Below are 20,680 nucleotides of genomic sequence, written 5' to 3' on the forward strand. Positions count from 1 at the left end.
AGATTTGCCTTTCTAATCTAGGCTTTATTAACTTAAAAATCCGGTAGCACATCTTCAACACCCAGTCCCAACTAAAGGCTGGAAAGAACTGAATTTAAGATGGCCACCACAAATCACATGCCATCAACTACCAATGAGATTACAGCATATATCCCAAGGCAGGAAACAAACAACCAATCACAATACTTCTTACTAAACAAAGAATAATCACCACATTCACCCCTCCTTTTAAAATATACTCCAACCTAAATAACCTTTACAATTTATAATTAATTATTTACAACTAAAACTATGCACAGACAAAATAAAACTATTCAACATGACACAATACTAAGTGAGCAACAACAAATAGTAACATTGCACATAAGTATTAAGTATCTCTCAACTAAAACAATATAATATAATATTTCAACAATTTTAAAACATTGCTATCAATTTAAAAGTCCATTTTCAATCGGCCGACTGGATATCTTGTTCGTGTCGACCTTCTTAACCTTGGTGAAATTCCTTGCCCTCCCACACCAGGAGACACAGAAGTATCTTCTGCAGGAAGGCTATCCATATCCCGATTTTCAACGGTTTCCGGATTAGAAATCCCATCAGGAGGTAAACTGGGACGGTCATGAACATCCATCGAGGGCTGACTAATAGAAGTATAATTATCTGCAGTCGGATTGGAAATATTCGTAGTATCTGTAACAGCATCCACATTATCTGAATCATGACTATTGTTAATATCCTCAGAAGAGGGCTGGTCACCACAAGGAGCCAAGTCTTTAATTGAAACGGTACTTTCTTTCCCATCTTGGAATCGAATATGAGCATATTGGGAATTTGCCTCCAACAGCTCCACCTCCTCCACTAAAGGATCATATTTTGACAATCTAACATGGCGTCGAAGCAGCACAGGTCCCTGCATAGTAAGCCATGAAGGTACCGAATATCCTGTAGTAGATCTCCGCGGATAGTTAAAGAGCCTTTCATGGGGGGTCACATTAGTAGCCGTTGAAAGCAATGATCTAATGGAATGCAGGGCATCAGGCAGTACCATTTCCCACTGTGTATTCTTAAGGTTCCGGGATGTCAAAGCCAACATAACTGCCTTCCAGATCACCCCCATTGAATCGTTCGCACTGTCCATTACCCTGGGGATTATACGGGGTAGTTCTGCTAGTAGAAATTCCCCGACTCTGAAGGTATTCCTTCAACTGGGAAGACATAAAAGAACTTCCCTGATCCGAATGGATAGACGCAGGCATCCCAAAGATGACAAAAAGTTGAGTCAGACATTTGATAACTGTAGCAGCTGATACATCTGCGCAAGGAAAAGCAAAAGGGAACCTTGAAAACTCATCCACAACAGTAAATATATATCGGTTTTGAGTAGTTGAAGGAAGAGGCCCCTTGAAATCGACGCTCAAACGTTCAAAAGGAGAAGTAGCCTTTATAAGATGAGCTCGTTGAGGCTTAAAGAAATTCGGTTTACACCGAGCACAGATAGAACATGATGAAGTCATCCGCTTGACGTCTTCAACTGAAAAGGGCAAATTCTTACTGCGTACGAAGTGTATCATCCTCGTAACCCCAGGATGGCATAAGGCATTGTGAAGATTAATAAGCATATCTCCGTGAATCACAGAACAATAAGCCCTCGACAGCGCATCAGCAGCAACATTATCCTTCCCCGGACGATAAACTATATCAAAATGGTAACATGCCAACTCAATCCTCCACCTCATTATTTATCATTCTTAATCTTTCCAAAATGTTTGACATCAAACATAAAGGACACAGACTTTTGATCAGTTACCAACGTAAAATGTCGCCCCGATAAATAATGTCTCCATTTACGCAGTGCTTCTACTATTGCATACGCCTCTTTCTCTATTGAAGAATGCCTTTTTTCACTATTGTTCAAGGTACGTGAGAAAAAGGCCACAGGTCTTCCATTTTGGTTCAGAGTAGCCCCAATTGCAAAATCAGAAGCGTCCGTCTCAATCACAAAAGGAACCTGCTCATCAATAGAATGCACAACTGCTCCAAGGATATCCTTTTTAAAATTATCAAAACACGTCCTGGCCTCCCATGATAGAGGATATGTCGTAACCCGAATAAGAGGCCGGATCTTCTGTGAAAAATTTGCAATCCAATTAGAATAGTAAGAAAACAGTCCAACAACTCGTTGCAAAGCCTTAGAATTAGTAAGACAAGGTAAATCAATCAATGGTCGCAGACATTCTGGGTCTGGTTTAATCTTGTTTCCCGAGATAATGTACCCCAGTAGATTTACCTCAGTGGTCGAAAAGGTACACTTCTCTTTATTGAAAGTTAAACCAACTTTTTCCGCAGCTTGAAGGAATCTTTCTAAATTAGAATCATGCTCCACCCTTGATTTGCCACACACCGTGATGTCATCTAAATATGAAAAGGTGTCAGAGAGAGAGTTATCACTTATAAAAGCATCCATTGCCCGTTGAAAACAAGCAACACCATTAGTAACACCAAATGGTATTCGGCAAAACTGATACAGCTTTCCACCAGCCTCAAAGGCCGTATATGGTTGATCCTTCTTAACAATAGGAATCTGATAAGCACTCTTTAGGTCAATAGTGCTAAAAACCTTATACTGAGATACTTTATTGATAAGCTCATCAATCTTAGGCAAAGAGTACGCATCTAATTGAGTATACCTATTAATAGTTTGGGAATAGTCTATCACCATTCGTTTCTTATGTCTCTCGTTAGTCGTGACAACTACCTGTGCCCGCCAAGGCGAACAACTAGGTTCAATGATTCCTTCCAATAAGAGACGTTGAACTTCAGAATTAATAAATTCTCTATCCTGACTGCTATACCTTCTTGACTTGGTAGCAATTGGCTTACAATCCGGCATCAAATTGGAAAAAAGTGATAATGGAGAAATGGATAAAGAGGTTAATCCACAAATAGATAAAGGTGGCTTAGTCCCTCCAAATGAAAGACTGAGACTCTCGTGTAACTAAAGCACATCATGACCAATCAAAATATCCGCACAGAGATTAGGCAAAACAGATAGACGTATATCAGTATACGTATTACCTAGAAGAATCAATTTCACAAGGCAACAACCAGCTACTTGTGAAGTGAGAGTCGTCTGAGCCATACACACCTGATAGGAAACAGGCAAAATTTTCAAATGCTTCTCCTTTGCAAACTGAAGACTTATAAAACTCTCGGTACTGCCCGTATCTATAAGGGCCTTCACTTCCAACCCATTAACTTGGGCCGTAACTATAGCTTTGTTTAGGCCATGAGCAAATGCAGCAGAAATTGATGCAATAAACGCCCTATCTAAAGGCTGAATAGTCACAGAGGAGGTAATTGAACCTGATGATTTACACACACGTGCGTAATGACCTCTTGATATACCTATCAATTCAGTTCATGAAAAGCGACGAGTTAAGTTAGTAACTATCGGTTTTTATTGGCTAAATAACAGAGCCCACCCTCGTGGGTAATCGGGTCCAACAAGGAGGAATACCAGCCAGTCGACCACCTTTATACCTGGGCAAGCAGGCGGCGCCATGGGCGGAGTCAGCTGTGGTCAGCCCAGGTATAACAGCGTGGCAAGAGGTGACCTTGTGTAGTGATACAACAGTGTAAACAGTGATAACCATAGTGTAACGATATAAACAGTGATAACCATAGTGTAACGATAGTGAATGATAAAAGTGGTTTACCACATTCACCCCTTGTTTAAATTTGAGTCCGGCGGGGTGAAGTGTACTACCAGTTCGGGTATGTCAGTCTGTCCGGAGGCCTCGTAAGCCTTTCTGATCGGCGCAGCAGCGGCGGCGGTGGTGCAGTATCCGATGTTAATGCTGGTGTCTGCGTGGTCGGCGAAGGCTCGTGGGGTTCCGGCATGCCGTCTACCTGGGCTGGATTTGGGGGGGTGGTGGGGGGTAACGGTGGTGTCTCAGGGGTGCCCGAAGGTGCGAGGTCTCGTAAGGAGACTGTGTCCTCCCGCCCGTCTGGGTATGCCACATAGGCGTACTGGGGGTTGGCGTGCAGGAGGTCCACCCTCTCGACCAGGGGGTCCGTTTTATGGGCCCTCACGTGCTTTCACAGCAAGACGGGCCCCGGAGAAGTCAGCCATGTTGGTAGCGAGGTTCCCGTAGTCGACTTCCTGGGGAAAACAAACATTCGTTCATGGGGGGTGGCGTTAATGGCAGTGCAAAGCAGTGACCGGATGGAATGCAGCGCTGCCGGGAGGACTTCCTGCCAGCGAGAGGTTGGGAGGCCCTTAGACTTTAAGGCTAAGAGAACGGCCTTCCAGACAGTCGCGTTCTCTCTTTCCACCTGGCTGTTCCCTCGGGGATTGTAGCTGGTGGTCCTGCTTGCAGCAATACCTCTCGCTAGTAGGAACTGGCGAAGTTCCTCGCTCATGAAGGATGAGCCCCGGTCGCTATGTATATAGTTCGGGAACCCGAACAAGGCGAAGAGGTCGTTCAGGCATTTGATGACCGTGGTACTGGTCATGTCTGGGCAGGGGAAGGCAAAGGGGAAACGGGAGTACTCATCAATAATGTTGAGGAAGTACACATTACGGTCAGAGGACGGGAGGGGCCCCTTAAAATCGATGCTCAAGCGCTCGAAGGGGCGGGTGGCCTTGATCAGGCTTGCTCTGTCCGGCCTAAAGAAATGCGGTTTGCATTCGGCACAGGTTTGGCAGTTCCTGGTCATGGTCCTGACCTCCTCGATGGAGTAGGGCAGGTTGCGGGCCTTAATGAAGTGGTAAAGTCTGGTGACCCCGGGGTGGCAGAGGTCGTTGTGGAGGGTCTGCAGTCTATCAATTTGCGCGTTGGCGCATGTACTTCGTGATAGAGCATCTGGGGGTTCGTTCAGTTTACCAGGCCGGTACAAGATATCATAATCGTAGGTGGAGAGCTCGATTCTCCACCTCAAGATCTTGTCGTTCTTGATTTTGCCCCTCAGCTTGTTATTAAACATAAAAGCGACCGAGCGCTGGTCGGTGAGGAGGGTAAATCGTTGGCCTGCCAGGTAATGCCTCCAGCGTCGTACTGCCTCCACGATCGCCCGGGCCTCCTTCTCGACCGAAGAGTGTCGGATCTCAGGGCCCTGGAGGGTCCTTGAGAAGAAGGCCACAGGTCTCCCCGCCTGGTTAAGGGTTGCAGCTAGGGCGAAGTCGGATGCATCGCTCTCCACTTGGAAAGGGATAGACTCACCCACCGCGTGCACTGTGGCCTTAGCAATGTCTCCCTTTATGAGGGAGAAGGCTGCGCATGCTTCTGCCGTCAGGGGGAAGGAGGTGGACTTCATGAGGGGTCTGGCTTTGTCCGCATAATTGGGCACCCATTGGGCATAGTAGGCGAAGAGCCCCAGGGTTCTCTTCAGCGCCTTTGGACAGTGGGGGAGGGGAAGCTCCACGAGGGGGCGCATTCTTTCGGGGTCGGGGCCGATGACTCCGTTCTCTACTACGCAGCCGAGGATGGCAAGGCGCGAGGTGTTAAACACACATTTCTCCTTATTGTAGGTGAGGTTCAGCCGTTGGGCCGTACGGAGGAATCTCTCCAGATTAACATCATGGTCCTGCCGGTCGCGGCCGCAGATGGTGACGTTATCTAGATAAGGGAACGTGGCATGCAGCCCGTTCTGGTCAACCATCCGGTCCATCTCCCTTTGGAAGACCGAAACCCCGTTGGTGACGCCGAAGGGAACCCTAAGGAAGTGGTAGAGGCGGCCATTCGCCTCGAAGGCGGTATACTGGCGGTCCTCAGGGCGGATAGGGAGTTGGTGATAGGCCGACTTAAGGTCGATGGTAGAGAATACCCGGTACTGTGCAATCTGATTGACCATATCAGATATGCGGGGAAGGGGGTATGCGTCCAGCTGGGTGTACCGGTTTATGGTTTGGCTGTAGTCGATGACCAGGCGGTGTTTATCGCCGGTCTTAACGACTACGACCTGGGCACGCCAGGGGCTGTTGCTTCCCTTGATGATGCCCTCCTTCAGGAGTCGCTGCACCTCGGAGCTAATAAAAGCTCTGTCCCCGGCGCTGTACCGCCTGCTCTTGGTAGCGACGGGTTTACAGTCGCGGGTGAGGTTAGCGAACAGGGAGGGGGACGGGACCTTGAGGGTGGATAGGCCGCAGGTGGTACGCGGTGGGCGGTTTAAAAGCTGCTGGTTGTAGACTGAGTGGGGGGAGGGGTCCACCGTATGCCAAAGTGACACTTTGAAGGTGGGATTGGAAATCCAGCCCTAGTAGGACGGCAGCGCAGAGCTGGGGCAGGACGAGAAGTTTAAAATTTTTATACTCCATGCCCCTAACCGACAGGGTCACAACACAGTAGCCGCTGATGTCTGTAGAATGGGACCTCGATGCCATCGAGATCCGGTTGCGCGTTGGCCGGACAGTGAGGGAGTAGTGGCTCACCGTGTCTGGATGGATGAAACTCTCCGTGCTTCCGCTGTCGAACAGGCAGGTCGTGGCGTGGCCGTTTACTTTGATGTCCATCATGGACTTGGACAGGTGATGCGGGCGAGCTTGGTCAAGTGTGACGGAGGCTAGTGTATGGCTGAGCGAGCTGCTGTAGTCTGCGGGTGAGGCGGTGGTCAGGTCTGGAGACAAGGTGGCGGTCGAGTGTGGTGAACAAAATGGCGGCGCCCACGACGTTGAATAAAATGGCGGAGAAGATGGCCGCCCCCACAACTCACGAGGCACTGCCGGCGTCGGTGGCCTTGATCAAAGATGGCCGCCCCCACGACTCACGAGGGGATACTGGCATCTGTGGCCTTGATGAAAGATGGCCGCCCCCACAACTCGCATGAGGCACTGCTGGCGTCTGTGGCTTTCCCCCTGCAGGCCTTCGCGAAGTGGCCTTTCTTGTGGCAGTCGGAGCAGGTCACGTTTCTTGCAGGGGCAGCGCGCCCTCGGGTGTTTCGCCTGGCCACAGAAGAAGCAGCCGGCGGCCCGATCGCGGGGCTCCGATGTCGCAGCCGGTACCGGGGGTGGCGGTCCCGATCGGTTCCAGGACACCGACGCTGTGGTAGGTCCCAGAGGCGGCGGTGCGAGGGGTATTGCGGCCGGGGTCGGGCCCGAGTCCCAGGGTCGCGCAGCACAGTACCTGGAGTACGCCTCGAGGTCCCGATGGGCCACTTCTAAGGAGCGAGCAAGGATAGCAGCTGTTTTCAGGTCGAGGTCCTTTGATTCCAGCAGTCTTTGCCGTGAGTAGTCTGACCGAAGGCCTTTCACGAAGGCATCTCGGATGTTTCCATCTGTATGTTCTGCAGCTGTTACGGCTTTAAAGTCACAGTCCCTGCCGAGTATTTGCAGCGCCCGTAAGAAATCATCAACCGACTCTCCTGGCTGTTGCGAGAGGGATCTTAGGAGATGCCTGGCGTACATTGAGTTTACAGGGCTCCGATACTGTTGTTTTAGCAGGTTGAGGGCGTCCTCGTATGTGGCAATGTCCCGGATGAGTGCAAATACTTTAGGGCTCACCTGAGCGGTCAGAACTCTTAGTTTGGATGCCGGAGGCACGCCGGATTCTCCCAGGTAGGCTTCGAAGCAGCTCAGCCAGTGTTCGAAGTTGAGGGCTGAATTCGCAGCCCGTGGGTTTAGATCCAGGTACGGCGGCCGGAGGGCTCGTAGCCAGGCCGGCTGCTGGGGCTGTTGTAGATGGCCGTTTGGCTGAGGCTGTACGTCTGACTGGTCGTTTGGCTGCTCCGTTGTAGACATTTCAAAATTTAGCCAATAAAATTGATATACCTATCAATTCAGTTCATGAAAAGCGACGAGTTAAGTTAGTAACTATAGGTTTTTATTGGCTAAATAACAGAGCCCACCCTCGTGGGTGATCGGATCCAACAAGGAGGAATACCAGCCAGTCGACCACCTTTATACCTGGACAAGCAGGCGGAGCCATGGGCGGAGTCAGCTGTGGTCAGCCCAGGTATAACAGCGTGGCAAGAGGTGACCTTGTGTAGTGATACAACAGTGTAAACAGTGATAACCATAGTGTAACGATATAAACAGTGATAACCATAGTGTAACGATAGTGAACGATAAAAGTGGTTTACCACACCTCTCTTGCCGCATTTACTATAGCAATTGGCACTGAGACTATCAATGCTGCTCGATACTGTGATCACCCAACAGAGGGATGGGGAATTTAAAAAGGGTTCACCAGCACCAGGTCACAAATGCGGTGCCCGTTTCCCAAATAGGTGGAGCTACTTTAGTGCCAACCTGATCTAACAGGCCCATAGTGGTGTAATGGTTCATCTCTGCTAGAAAGAAGGAAATGTAATCGGATTTCTCCTGTACAGGTTCCAGACCTCTCAGGTTTCCAGGGAACATGAAACCTGACTGGCCCCCAAGTCTTCTTGTGCTTAGTATTGCATCAGATATTGCCCCTACACAGTGGGCATCCTTGGAGTTAGAGATGCTGGGAGGTCAAGTGAAGCATACCATTTACTGCCGAAGGTTATGACTCAATGACTGAATACCAATGATTTTGGACCTGCTCTGTGTATAGGATCAGACAGTCTGTGCAAATGTCAATTTTGATTTCTTTGTTGGCTTTAGCACTGAAGCAAACTAACACACACACCAACTCTCCCAAATCAGACGCACAGACATAAATTTAATCAGAGATAAAATATGGGCTGACTTTATAGAGATATGCAAAATAAATCAAAACGAATCAGTTGTTGTGCAAGCTTTCTCTTCCGCCACCACCCCCTGATCCTGCCCGCCCCATGCCATCATAACAATGGTCCCCCAGTCCCATCTACTTTCCATGGACCATGGAGGCAAAGCATGACCAGCACTGGCAGTGGCACCATCATTCAAACCCTGAACACAAGCAGTTCAATCCACTTCAAGACGCTCCTTAGCCACTCTCACACTGCCCACCTAATTACTTTACACTCCTCCGACCAGAACGGTCAGGTCACCGACCTGAAACATTAACTCGGTTTCTCTCTCCACAGGTGCTGCCTGACCTGCTGAGTGTTTCCAGCATTTTCTGTTTTTATTTCAGATTTCCAGCATCCGCAGTATTTTGCTTCTGTGTTAGTAAAAGACACAACTCAGTGCAGCATCTCACCGCTGCACAGCTCTGCAGTAGAATCAGCGGGTGCCGTACACTGTGAACCGATATAACCCAATATACAGGGGGGAGCAAAAAGAAATAGGCTTGCAATAAGTCGTCATATCACATACCCAACAGAAAAAGGAATTACATCAGAATAATTTTATTCACTCCACATCGAGAGTGTTTTAACTTTTGTGAACTGATCGACACACGCTTTTTGAAACTCTCCTTCTTTGTATGAACAGTTTCAGCTGTTTGTGGTGCCTTGGGATTATGTGGTGAGTTTTTCTGAACTTGCAAAAACATAAAAATAAGTTGCTGTTTGGTATTTCAGCTGTAAAATGTCTGATATTATGGGTTTTAAAAAATTCTCAAAAATGTGAGACTTCAAAAATCCAAGAAAAATCTGCACCCCGATTTCTTATGGCTCCAATATTACCCACAAATTCCCAAGCAGTTCAGGAAAAGGCAAATACAAGCTCCACAATTCTTCACTTGTGCTAACGTACTTAACCATTTATCAAAACAGAATCAAAATCAGCCAGGCACTTACCTTACATAGTCTCCACTGAGGTCTGTTCTGTGTCCAAAGCCAACGGGACAATACCAGTGAAAGAACCGCTGGAAGGAGGAGCCACATCCAGCTGCCAGCATTTACACTCCAGTCAGCATCCAAAAGCAGCCCCTCAAATACCCGTAGTGAAATGTTAGGAATAATGTTGGAGCAAACAATGGATTGGGAAGTAGTTCTGAATGTTCAAAATTAAAAGAACTTGAAGAAAAAATAAATAAACAGTGTGTATGCAGTGAAAGCTGATGGGGTAACCTGTAGGTTTGGATAACCGTTAAATGTGTATTATAGTTGCGTTAGAAGCCAGGCTATTAAAATGTAACTGTAACTGCAAGATATGATGGGAAACTTGACCAAAATCAGACCAAAGCGTAGTGTCAGCATTTAACATTAGCAGTAGTTGTAATAAAGTTTCTCCACGAAACCTTGAATCAGGAACAATGAACAAAGATAATGGTAACTGGAGGCTGGATAAGATAAACAAAACTGCAGAAAGGCAGATGTAAGGACCTTGGGTCCGGGATAGTTGAGATAGCGGCAAGCATCTGCCAAAGCCTACGTAATCGGTAATTAATTGATGAACAATTATCGGTAGCAGATTGATTATGTATAAATATATTGCGACAACCATTGTAAATTTGAGACTTTGGTGCGCTGAAGGCTCTCCCCTGCACGCTTGTAATAAAATTTCTCTCATATCACAGCCTACCCGAGACTCCGAGTGGTTTCTGTAGTGTATGTAACCGTTCCACCTTTAAGAGAACTATTTTAAGGGTTGCACTACTTTATCTTGGCTGCTGTATACTGTAATACCACACCGGTATATAAGTGCTGTGTATTGATTTATTGGGCAGTTCCGCCCTGACCTTCAACTAGTAAAGACCTGTTAAAGTTTACTCTTGTGGTCTGTGTAGTAATTCTCAATATAACACACAGACTTAACAATGGCGACGAGTACGATCTTACCCTGCGGCAGAGATACATCCAAGGCAGTTTAACGGGCGTCGAGAGGAGGCATCCGCCCTCATCATTCTGCTGAGAAAAGACTCGGGTCTGCAGAGCAAAGGAAGAAGGAAGAATTCTGACACGAAGCCTTCCATCAGCAACAGGCAGTGATCGTCCCTTCTATCACGGTGGTGGGTGAGCCGATCAGCGATGAGAAGCAAGTCGGCCACGTTGACTGTGAGTAGGGGAGAAAATAAAAAAAACGGAGGATATAAGGGCGGAGAACTCGACTACGGCCGGGGAAAAGAGCCGGACAGAAGTCGGGGCCAGAGGCGCCGAGACTGGGGCAGCGTAAGGCACGGAAGCCGCGGTGAATGCAAACGCAGCCGGTGTGAGAGACCGAGCTATAGGCGGGTTGGGAGACGCAACAGCGTCGAGAGAGAGCTCGACCGCGACCGGTGAAAAAGGCCGGGCAACTACCGAGGCCGCGAAGCGCAGCGACCGGGACAGCGTAAGACGCGGAATAAAAATTTAAAAAAAAAACGCAGAGAACTCAGCCGCAGCCGGGGGGAAAGGACCGGACTGCAAGAGGGGCTGGGAGGCACGATTGAAAACCGCTGGGGAGGGCGAACGCAGCAAATCGGCAATCGCCGTTACAGCCAGCGGGGGAGAAAGGCAAACGTGGGAAGCCGCCATTTTCGTAGGCGGGGGAAGAAGACGAGCGCGGGAAGCCGCCATTTTCGTAGGCGGGGAAGAAGACGAGCGCGGGAAACTGCCATTTTGAAAAAAAAAAGAAAAGAAAAATTTCCTTTTGTCTCTCAAGAAGATTGCGAGGATGCCTAAGCGTGGTACCATCAACGATTTCGATCCCGATGTTGAAGATTGGGCCACGTATGTAGAACGCATAGAGATATATTGTAAGGCAAATAAAATATCAGATGAAGATAAAGCACTAACCTTACTAAACTCAATGGGTGCGAAGACATACGGGCTATTGAAGCATCTTCTGTCACCAGCTAAACCGACGGATCAGACTTTCGCTAATATTGTTGCTGTCCTGAAAAATCATTTGAACCCCACACCGCTGATGTTAGCGGAACGGTTTAAATTTTATGCGAGAACGCAACTGAAAGAGGAAAGCAACGCGGAGTACTTAATTGAACTGCGTAAGCTAGCGAAATACTGTCAGTTTGGGGAAAGACTGACAGAGGCACTGAGAGACAAATTCGTGTGTGGATTGTCGAAAGAAGGAACACAAAAGCGGTTGCTTGAAGAGAATGATCTTACACTTGATAAGGCTGTCACTATTGCAGCATCGCACGAAGCCGCAGCGAGAGGCACTGCGGAAATGCAGTTGAAGGCAGCGGCACTCAGCGTAGATCAAATGGCTTCGGGTACAACGAAATGTTATCGTTGTGGGAAGACAACACACGATCAGAACCAATGCTGGTTTAAAAACCAGGAATGTAGAAAATGTGGCAAGCTTGGTCACATAGCTAAAGTATGCCGGTCAGGAAAGAAGACCAGCAACAAAAAGTCACCGCAGGAAAAGTGCAGAAAGGTACATAAGGTGGCTGAGAAGAGTTCGGATGAACAGAATTTGGATTCAGACTCCAACAGCAAGGAACTGGGTAGTCTGAGAATTCACAATGTGAGTAAGGAAGCTGACCGACAAACTATCTGGGTCACACTGCAGATAGCAGGAGTCCACGTGAAGATGGAATTGGACACCGGATCGGCGTTGACGGTCATGAATAAGCAAGATTACAAAAAGTTATTCACACATATTCCCCTACGGGATACGGAGATAGTATTGCAGACATACACGGGGCAAAGAGTATACCCCATCGGAAAGATAAAAGTCAAGGTGAGACACAAGGGCAAAGAACACCAAGGAATGGACTTATATGTACTACCTGAGGGAGGTCCACCACTTCTGGGACGGGAGTGGATCAGGAAAATAAATATGGACTGGCACTCCCTAAAAGCAATGACGGTAGATTCCGGAAAAAGAAAAGATGTCAAACCTGAACGATTGTCCAGAATATTGGATGAGGGCATATGCAGCAGTGACAGTGACAAAGCAGAGAGTGAGAACTCGGTGAAGACAATCAGCTCAGACTCTGGAACTGATGATGGTAAGACCAGCCCATGTGCAAAAGACAAGTCTAAAATGGACTTGCAGACTAATGATGGAAAAACGAAGGAGTGCATAAATGCTTCAGAAGAGAACAAAGTATCAGAACAGAATTCCACTGAACAACATAGGTTGACAGAGAATTCTGAGTCTGTCCAGTCTACAGACATACACATTTCTGAGGAACACCGGGCTCGAACTCAATTCAATTTCAAACTACAACAGCAATTAGAACAAATGATTCGCCGTTTTGAGCAAGAGATGAATGCAAAGAAAGAGCACCCTTTTGTGAGCAGTGTCAGCAGTAATAAGCCACTCAGGGAATTGGCGGCAGAGGCAAAAGCTGAAGTGATGGAGGAAATAGAAGACAATAGAGAGGAAGCAGAAGATGATGACTCATCTGAACTATTATCACCCCTACCAGGTCACGCAGGTGGTCCCTCCGAACTGAGCCAAATCAGTCTGGAAGCAGAAAAACTTCCCAAGGTACTCGAGCCTTTAGAAGTCAACACTGCTGGTTCTGAAGTTACGAAAGTTCAAGCTGTTAAGTCCAGTGAAGGACCATTAGGTGAGTCACCCCAGCAACGAGAACCAGAGACCCCTGAAAGGCGCCATGCTGATCAGATCATAGAGTCATCCGAAAAGGGACAATCTACACCACAACTTTATACGCCTAATGATGAAGCAGAGATACCCATAGTATCTACCTCCGATCCGGTGATACTGCAACCAGATGAACTCGACACTGGCATTCAAGCCGAATCGACCTTGCCAAACGAACCTACTACACCACCGAAAACTACTACACCACCGAGAACTACTACACCACCGAGGCGTTATCCGGACCAAGTCAGGAAGCGCAGGAGGCGCCGCCGCAGAGACTGAATCTGTGAACTGTTTTTACATGAAGTTGTGTATATATGTTATGATGTTATGTTTAATGGGGAACATATATACTGTTAAGCTAAAAAGGGAGGATTGTAGTGTATGTAACCGTTCCACCTTTAAGAGAACTATTTTAAGAGTTGCACTACTTTATCTTGGCTGCTGTATACTGTAATACTGACGGTGACCACACCAGTATATAAGTGCTGTGTAATGATTTATTGGGCAGTTCCGCCCTGACCTTCAACTAGTAAAGACCTGTTAAAGTTTACTCTTGTGGTCTGTGTAGTAATTCTCAATATAACACACAGACTTAACAGTTTCTTTCCACAACAACTTGCCATAGTCGGCAGGATCCGCTGCTAGTACCGAAACAAGGGCACCGTTCCGGGACCAACAGACAAAGTGGGGTGAGTACGGTAATTTATACCACCCAGTAGTTAGGTCTGTGGGTACGGAGCGGTCCTTCGGATTATCAGGGATCTCGAACAATACGGAGTCAGAACGGCTGTCATGTGAGAGAGGGCAACATTGCAAAGTGGTTGTGGTCGCCGACGGCCAGGTGAGGGCCAGGGGAAGAGAGCTTAACGGGTGTGTCTCTGGGGGTAGAAGGCCCCCGCGAGTTTAGGTTTCGCAGACAGACAGGAAAAATAAAAATAAACAGTGTGTATGCAGTGAAAGCCCTTTGATAATAAACAGAAAACAGTAGGAATGAACGGGACTTTTTCGGGTTGGCAGGCTGTAACTAGCTGGGTACCACAAGGATCAGTGCTTGGGCCTCAGCCATTTACAATCTATATTAATGACTTAGATGAAGGGACTGAGTGCAACGTATCCAAGTTTGCCGATGATACAAAGTTAGGTGGGAAAGTAAGCTATGAGGTGGATGCAAAGAGGCTGCAAAGAGATATAGACAGGTTGACAGAGTGGGCAAGAACATGGCAAATGGAATACAGTGTGGGGAAGTGTGAAGTTATCCACTTTGGTAGGAAAAACAAAAAAGCAGAATATTTTTGGAATGGTGAGAGACTGGGAAATGTTTGCATTCAGAGCAAACTGGGTGTCCTTGTACATGAATCACAGAAACTTAACACGCAGGTACAGCAAGCAATTAGGAAAGCAAATGGTATGTTAGCTTTTGTTACAACAATTATACAGGGCACCTGGAGTACTGTGTATAGTTCTGGTCTCCTTGCCTGAGGGAAAGACATACTTGCCTTAGAGGGAGTGCAGCGAAGGTTCACTAAACTTGTTCCTGGGTTGAGGGGATTGTCCTATGAGGAGAGATTGAGGAGACTAGGCCTATATTCTCTAGAGTTTAGAAGAATGAGAGGTGATCTCGTTGAAACATAAAATTCTTAAGGGGCTTGACAGGGTTAATGCTGGGAAAATGTTTCCCCTGACTGGGGAATCTAGAACTCGAGGTCAGAGTCACAGAATAAGGGGTCGGCCATTTAGGACTGAGATGAGAAGAAGTTTCTTCACTCAGAGGGTGGTGAATCTTTGGAATTCTCTGCCCCAGAGAGCTGTGGGTGCTCAGTCCTTGAGTATATTCAAGGCAGAAGGCGATACATTTTTGGGAGCGAAGGGAATTAAGAAATATGGGGATAGTGCGGGAAGGTGGAGTTGATGAATGGTGGAGCAGGCTCGAAGGGCCAAATGGCCGACTCCAGCTCCTACTTATGTTCTTATACAATAACCTGAATTACCATGGTGTCAACCTTGGCTCAGTGGTACCACTCTTGCCCAAGTCAGAGGTTGTGGATTTAAATCCCACTCCCGATACTTGAGCACATATCCAGGCTGTCACTCCAGTGCAGTGCCAAGGAAGTGCTGCACTGTCAGAAGTGCCACCTTTCGGATGGGACGCTAAACCTGGATGTGGAAGATCCCAATCTACTATTTGATGAAGAGTAGGGGAGTTCTCCTGGCATTCGGGCCAATATTTAGCCCTCAAGCAACATCACTAAAATTGTACCACCTTCATTGCCTCAACATTCTTCCTATATTGTGGAGCCCAAAACTGCGCACAGTACTCCAGCTGTAGTCTCACTAAAATGTTATATAGATTCACCATTACAACTCAACATTTATATTCTACACTTCTTGCCAGAAGCACAGTATTCTGTTAGTAATGATATGGCCACGAAGAAAGCTTTTAAAAAAAAAAAAAATTGCCACCTCACATGTACTGACATTGAATTCCATCTGCCACTTTATGCCCATTCCACCATCTGATTAACATCCCCTTGCAGCTTGCTTTGGTCCTCAGAATTATTTACTATGTCTCCTGTTTTAGTATCAAATTACGGTGGATAATTGGGAGAATCCAGTGGAATTTCACCCGCATAGTTCTTTAAAAGGACACCGTCGCAAGATAAATGTTCCTGTTGAGATAACAGAAGTTCCTATTTGTACATGGATATTGAGTTAAGAATATTTGATTGAAAGATTGAATATCTTTGCCTAGTGTTTGAAGATTCAAATGATGTTAACAACCTTCGTATAACCGTATGGAGTACTCATTGATTTCGCAGGATACTCGTGTAGTCCCACCCTGTAAATCATCTTTTACATTTATATAAGCTAACGCAATGCAGACGGGGAACCAAAACAAACGTAGTGTTTGGGGTGAAATGGAATTCGGTGGTGGGGGTAATTGGACCAGCAATTCAGTCCCATTTTAAAGTCATCATTCTGCTCTTATTTTCAATAATCCTTTGATTTGATATAGTTAAATAGCAACATTTACAACGGCTTGGCAAGCAGAGAAGTGGAGTAGGCGGAGGAGCTGGGGGACATCAAACTACAGCACCAGGAGGGCGCCATTACAGTGTGACAAGTTTATATAGACAGTTTCTACAATAAATGTGGACATAGGCGTTTGTAATTAAAAAGTTGACAGGGTATGAATATAAATGCAACCTTTTTAATATATAATGTGGGAAGTGCCTCCCTTGATAAACCTTTGCAATATAGAATCATAGAATCTTACAGCACAAAAAGGGGGCCATTCAGCCCGTCGTGCCTGTGCTAGCTCTTTGAAAGAGCCGTCAATTTAGTCCGACACCCCAGCTTTCTCCCCACAACCCTGCAAATTAGTCCTCTCCAAATACATGTCCAATTGCCTTTTGAAAGTTCCTTCAGAATCTGATTCCACCACCTTTTCAGGGAGTGCGTTCCAGATAATAACTGAAATAATTTCTCCTCATTTCCCTGCTAGTTCCTTTTGCCAATTATTTTAAATCTATGACCTCTGGTTATCGACCCACTTACCAGGAGGAAATAGTTTCTCCCTACCTGCTCTATCAAAACCCCTCATCATTTTGAATACTCAATTAGGTCTTCCCCTAACCTTCTCTATTCTAGGGAGAACAATCTCAACTTCATCAATCACTCCACTGAAGTCGCTCATCTCTGGGATCATCCTGGTAAACCTCCTCTGCACCCTCTCCAAGGCTTTGACATCCTTCCTAAAAGGTGTGGTGCCCAGAATTGTACACAATACTCCAGCTGAGGCCTAACCAGTGATTTGTAAAGGTTTAGCATGACTTCATTTTTGTATTCAATGCCCCTATTTACAAAGCTAAGTATCCCATACACTTTCTTAACTGCCTTATCAACTTGCCCTGCCACCTTCAAGGATTTGTGAATATGCACCCCCAGGTCCCTCTGCTTTTGCACCCCCCCGCCCTCAAAATAGTACCTTTTGATTATACTACCCGTTTGTGGTGTTTCGCCCAAATGTGCATCAGATCACACTTATCTGCATTAAATTGCATCTACCATGCGTCTGCCCATTTCACCAGTCTGCATGTCCTCCTGAAGTCTGCTGATATCCTGCTCAATATTTACTATGTTGCCAAGTTTCGTATCATCCGCAAATTTTAAAACTGTACTCCCTATACTCAATTCCAGGCCATTCAAGGAAAGCAACGGTCTGAATACCAACTCCTGGGGGACCCCACTGCATAGTTCCCTCCAGTCAGAAAAACCTCAGTTCACCACTACTCTCTGCCTCCTATCCCTTAGCCAATTACATACCCAAGTTACCACCGTCCCTTTAATACCATGTGCTTCTATTTTCTGAATAACTCTGTTGTGCAGTACTTTATCAAATGTTTTTTGAAAGTCCTTATATACAACATATATATCTGCACTCTCGATCAACTAGGAGTAACAATTAATCCTGATTGTAGGAAATTGTTCACTAGAATTTATACAGGATTCCAACTACATCTTTGAAGTCAGATGGCAGAAAATATCACAAGTTAAACCGGATTCATACAGGGTAAACCCACTGATTAAAATACAAAAAGGCATTCAGCAAATACCAGAACGTACAAGGCAGTGGGCTAGAAATTCATTATAGCCCATGAATGGATGGTATCTTTAGAAAAGTTTGAGAATTAGCACCAGGCGCTAATCCTTTAGACTGCAAGCAAAATTCCTGCTAACACAGAAACACAGAAACCCCACAGTGCAGATAGAGGCCATTTCGGCCCATCGAGCCTGCACCGACACATGTCCCACCCGATCCCCATAACCCCTACACCAACACATATCCCACCCTATCCCCGTAACCCCACGTATTTAATCCCCCTAACATTAAGGGTCAATTTATCATAGCCAATCAACCTAACCCGCACATCTTTGGACTGTGGGAGGAAACCGGAGCACCTGGAGGAAACCCACGCAAACACGGGGAGAATGTGCAAACTCCACACAGACAGTCACCCGAGGCCGGATTCGAACCCGGGTCTCTGGCGCTGTGAGGCAACAGTGCTAACCACTATGCCACCGTGCTGCCCCTAACTGCTCAAAGAAATCATAGGAGCGCTAAATCAAGCGTTAAAGCCCAAGCTCATTCATATTACAAAGGGCTGACTAATATCGGTTGCAGACTAATCGCAAGTCATCATCGCCACTGGCTATTTCCACTTTTTAAAGGGGAGGTTCATTGATGCTGCAGAACCTCATTCTCAGCATTGCTGGCTGTGCAGTTGTCTCAGCAACAGGTACAGTAGAAGGAGCCAGACGACTCCAGTAGCAGATCCACGCCCCAGGGAGAGAGCCCGCAGATTCTGCGATCAAGCATTGGAGGTGTTGTTGTTTGCTGTGGAGAGACGGAGGGTAGTGCTCTACCCAGCAAGTGGCAGGAGGCCCTCGCCGCAAGTCTTCTGCGTCATGTGAAAGGAGGACACCGCCAATGCTTGATCGCAGAATCTGCGGGCTCTCTCCCTGGGGCGTGGATCGGCTACTGGAGTCGTCTGGCTCCTTCTACTGTACCTGTTGCTGAGACAGCTGCACAGCCAGCAATGCTGAGAATGAGGTTCTGCAGCATCAATGAACCTCCCCTTTAAAAACTGGAAATAGCCAGTGGCGCTGATGACTTGCGATTAGTCTGCAACCGATATTAGTCAGCCCTTTGTAATATGAATGAGCTTGGGCTTTAACGCTTGCTTTAGCGCTCCTATGATTTCTTTGAGCAGTTAGCAGGAATTTTGCGTGCAGTCTAAAGTATTAGCACCTGGTGCTAATTCTCAAACTTTTCTCAGGCAGCACATCGTGGGTGGTACTGTGGTCCCCAGGACCCCCACACAGTGCAGGAAGAAATTTAACAACCTCACCCAGGCACTCGGTGAGTCAATGCTTCACCAAAATGCTACATACCACCATCTGAACCACAGTCTGCACAGACTGCCCAAAGCACCACACCCCAAGCACTCACCCACCAACAATCTCTACCTACCAACTCTTACACCCACATCTCACACCTTGCACACAATGACAGCTATTCAACTATGGCAAGCACATCACCCAAACACATTGCTCCACACTCACACTTTCCTTTCTCTTGCAGGCCAAGGTGGCTCACAACAGGAGGGAGCAGGAACGCACAGGCGGGGGACAAGCAGACACCCAACCACTGTCTGCGCTGGAAGATAGAGTGCTGCAGATCATTGGGCGCCAGGTGGTGGGTGCCATAGCCACTGGCAACGTTGACCCGCTTGGGGCCAACAACGGTAAGTTCATCCCTACTCCTCCTTCTCACATCCCACTTCACCCTCACCCCACAAGCGTTTCACCCTTTCCAGCTAATCATGCTGTATGCATGTATTTCTCCCTTGCTGCCCCCCTCCCCTCACCTTAATCCGACTCTTGTGCCTTTATGCTTTCAGATAATCAGCAAGCACCTGAGCAGCCTGTCCCTAAGGAGACCGTTGAGAGCGAGGCAGGAGAAGAACCCACAGGCACCAGCTCAGATACTGGCACTACGCGATCTTTTGAACATAAATAAGAACATAAGAAATAGGAGCAGGAGTAGGCCAATCGGCCCCTCGAGCCTGCTCCGCCATTCAATAAGATCATGGCTGATCTGATCCTAACCGCCAATCTACTATCACAGAACCATCTCCTGAATCTAACAGAATTAGACACACGAAATAGGAGCAGGACCAGGCTACACGGCCCCTGGGCCCGCTCCGCTACCCACAGGGCCATGACCGATCCGAACCTAGACTCATGTCCAAATTCCTGCCCGCTCCCCGTAACCCTTAATTCCCTTTACTTCTAGGAAACTGTCTATTTCTGTTTTAAATTTATGTAATGATGTAGCTTCGACAGCTTTTTGGGGCAGCATATTCCATGGACCTACCACCCTCTGAGTGAAGTAGTTCCTCCTCATCTCAGTTTTGAAAGAGCATCATCGGGAACATCCTCCCCGCATCCACCCGATCCAACCCCTTCACAATCTTATATGTTTCAATAAGATCGCCTCTCATTCTTCTGAACTCCAATGAGTAGAGTCCCAATCTACTCAACCTCTCCTCATATGTCCATCCCCTCATCCCCGGGATTAACCGAGTGAACCTTCTTTGTACTGACTCGAGAGCAAGTATGTATTTTCTTAAGTATGGACACCAAAACTGTATGCAGTATTCCAGGTGCGGTCTCACCAATACCTTGTACAACTGAAGCAATACCTCCTTATTTTTATATTCTATCCCCCTAGCAATGAAAGCCAACATTCCATTGGCCTTC

The 20,680-nt window shown here is 47.0% G+C and overlaps 1 pseudogene across 1 annotated transcript in view; it reads right to left on the bottom strand.

Moving 5' to 3' along the window:
• The window catches only part of LOC147105400 (cryptochrome-1-like), a 91,200-nt pseudogene that overhangs the window by 15,003 nt on the left and 55,517 nt on the right, over positions 1 to 20,680 (bottom strand). Inside the window, exon 8 of the transcript XR_015081750.1 lies at positions 9,652 to 9,793. The product of XR_015081750.1 is annotated as a cryptochrome-1-like (transcript). The remainder of the gene's footprint in view (positions 1 to 9,651; positions 9,794 to 20,680) is intronic.

This window comes from Somniosus microcephalus, chromosome 18 (assembly GCF_052327205.1).
Source record: "Somniosus microcephalus isolate GS21.2 chromosome 18, FLI_Smic_1.0, whole genome shotgun sequence".
In the NCBI taxonomy this organism is placed as follows: Eukaryota; Metazoa; Chordata; class Chondrichthyes; order Squaliformes; family Somniosidae; genus Somniosus; species Somniosus microcephalus.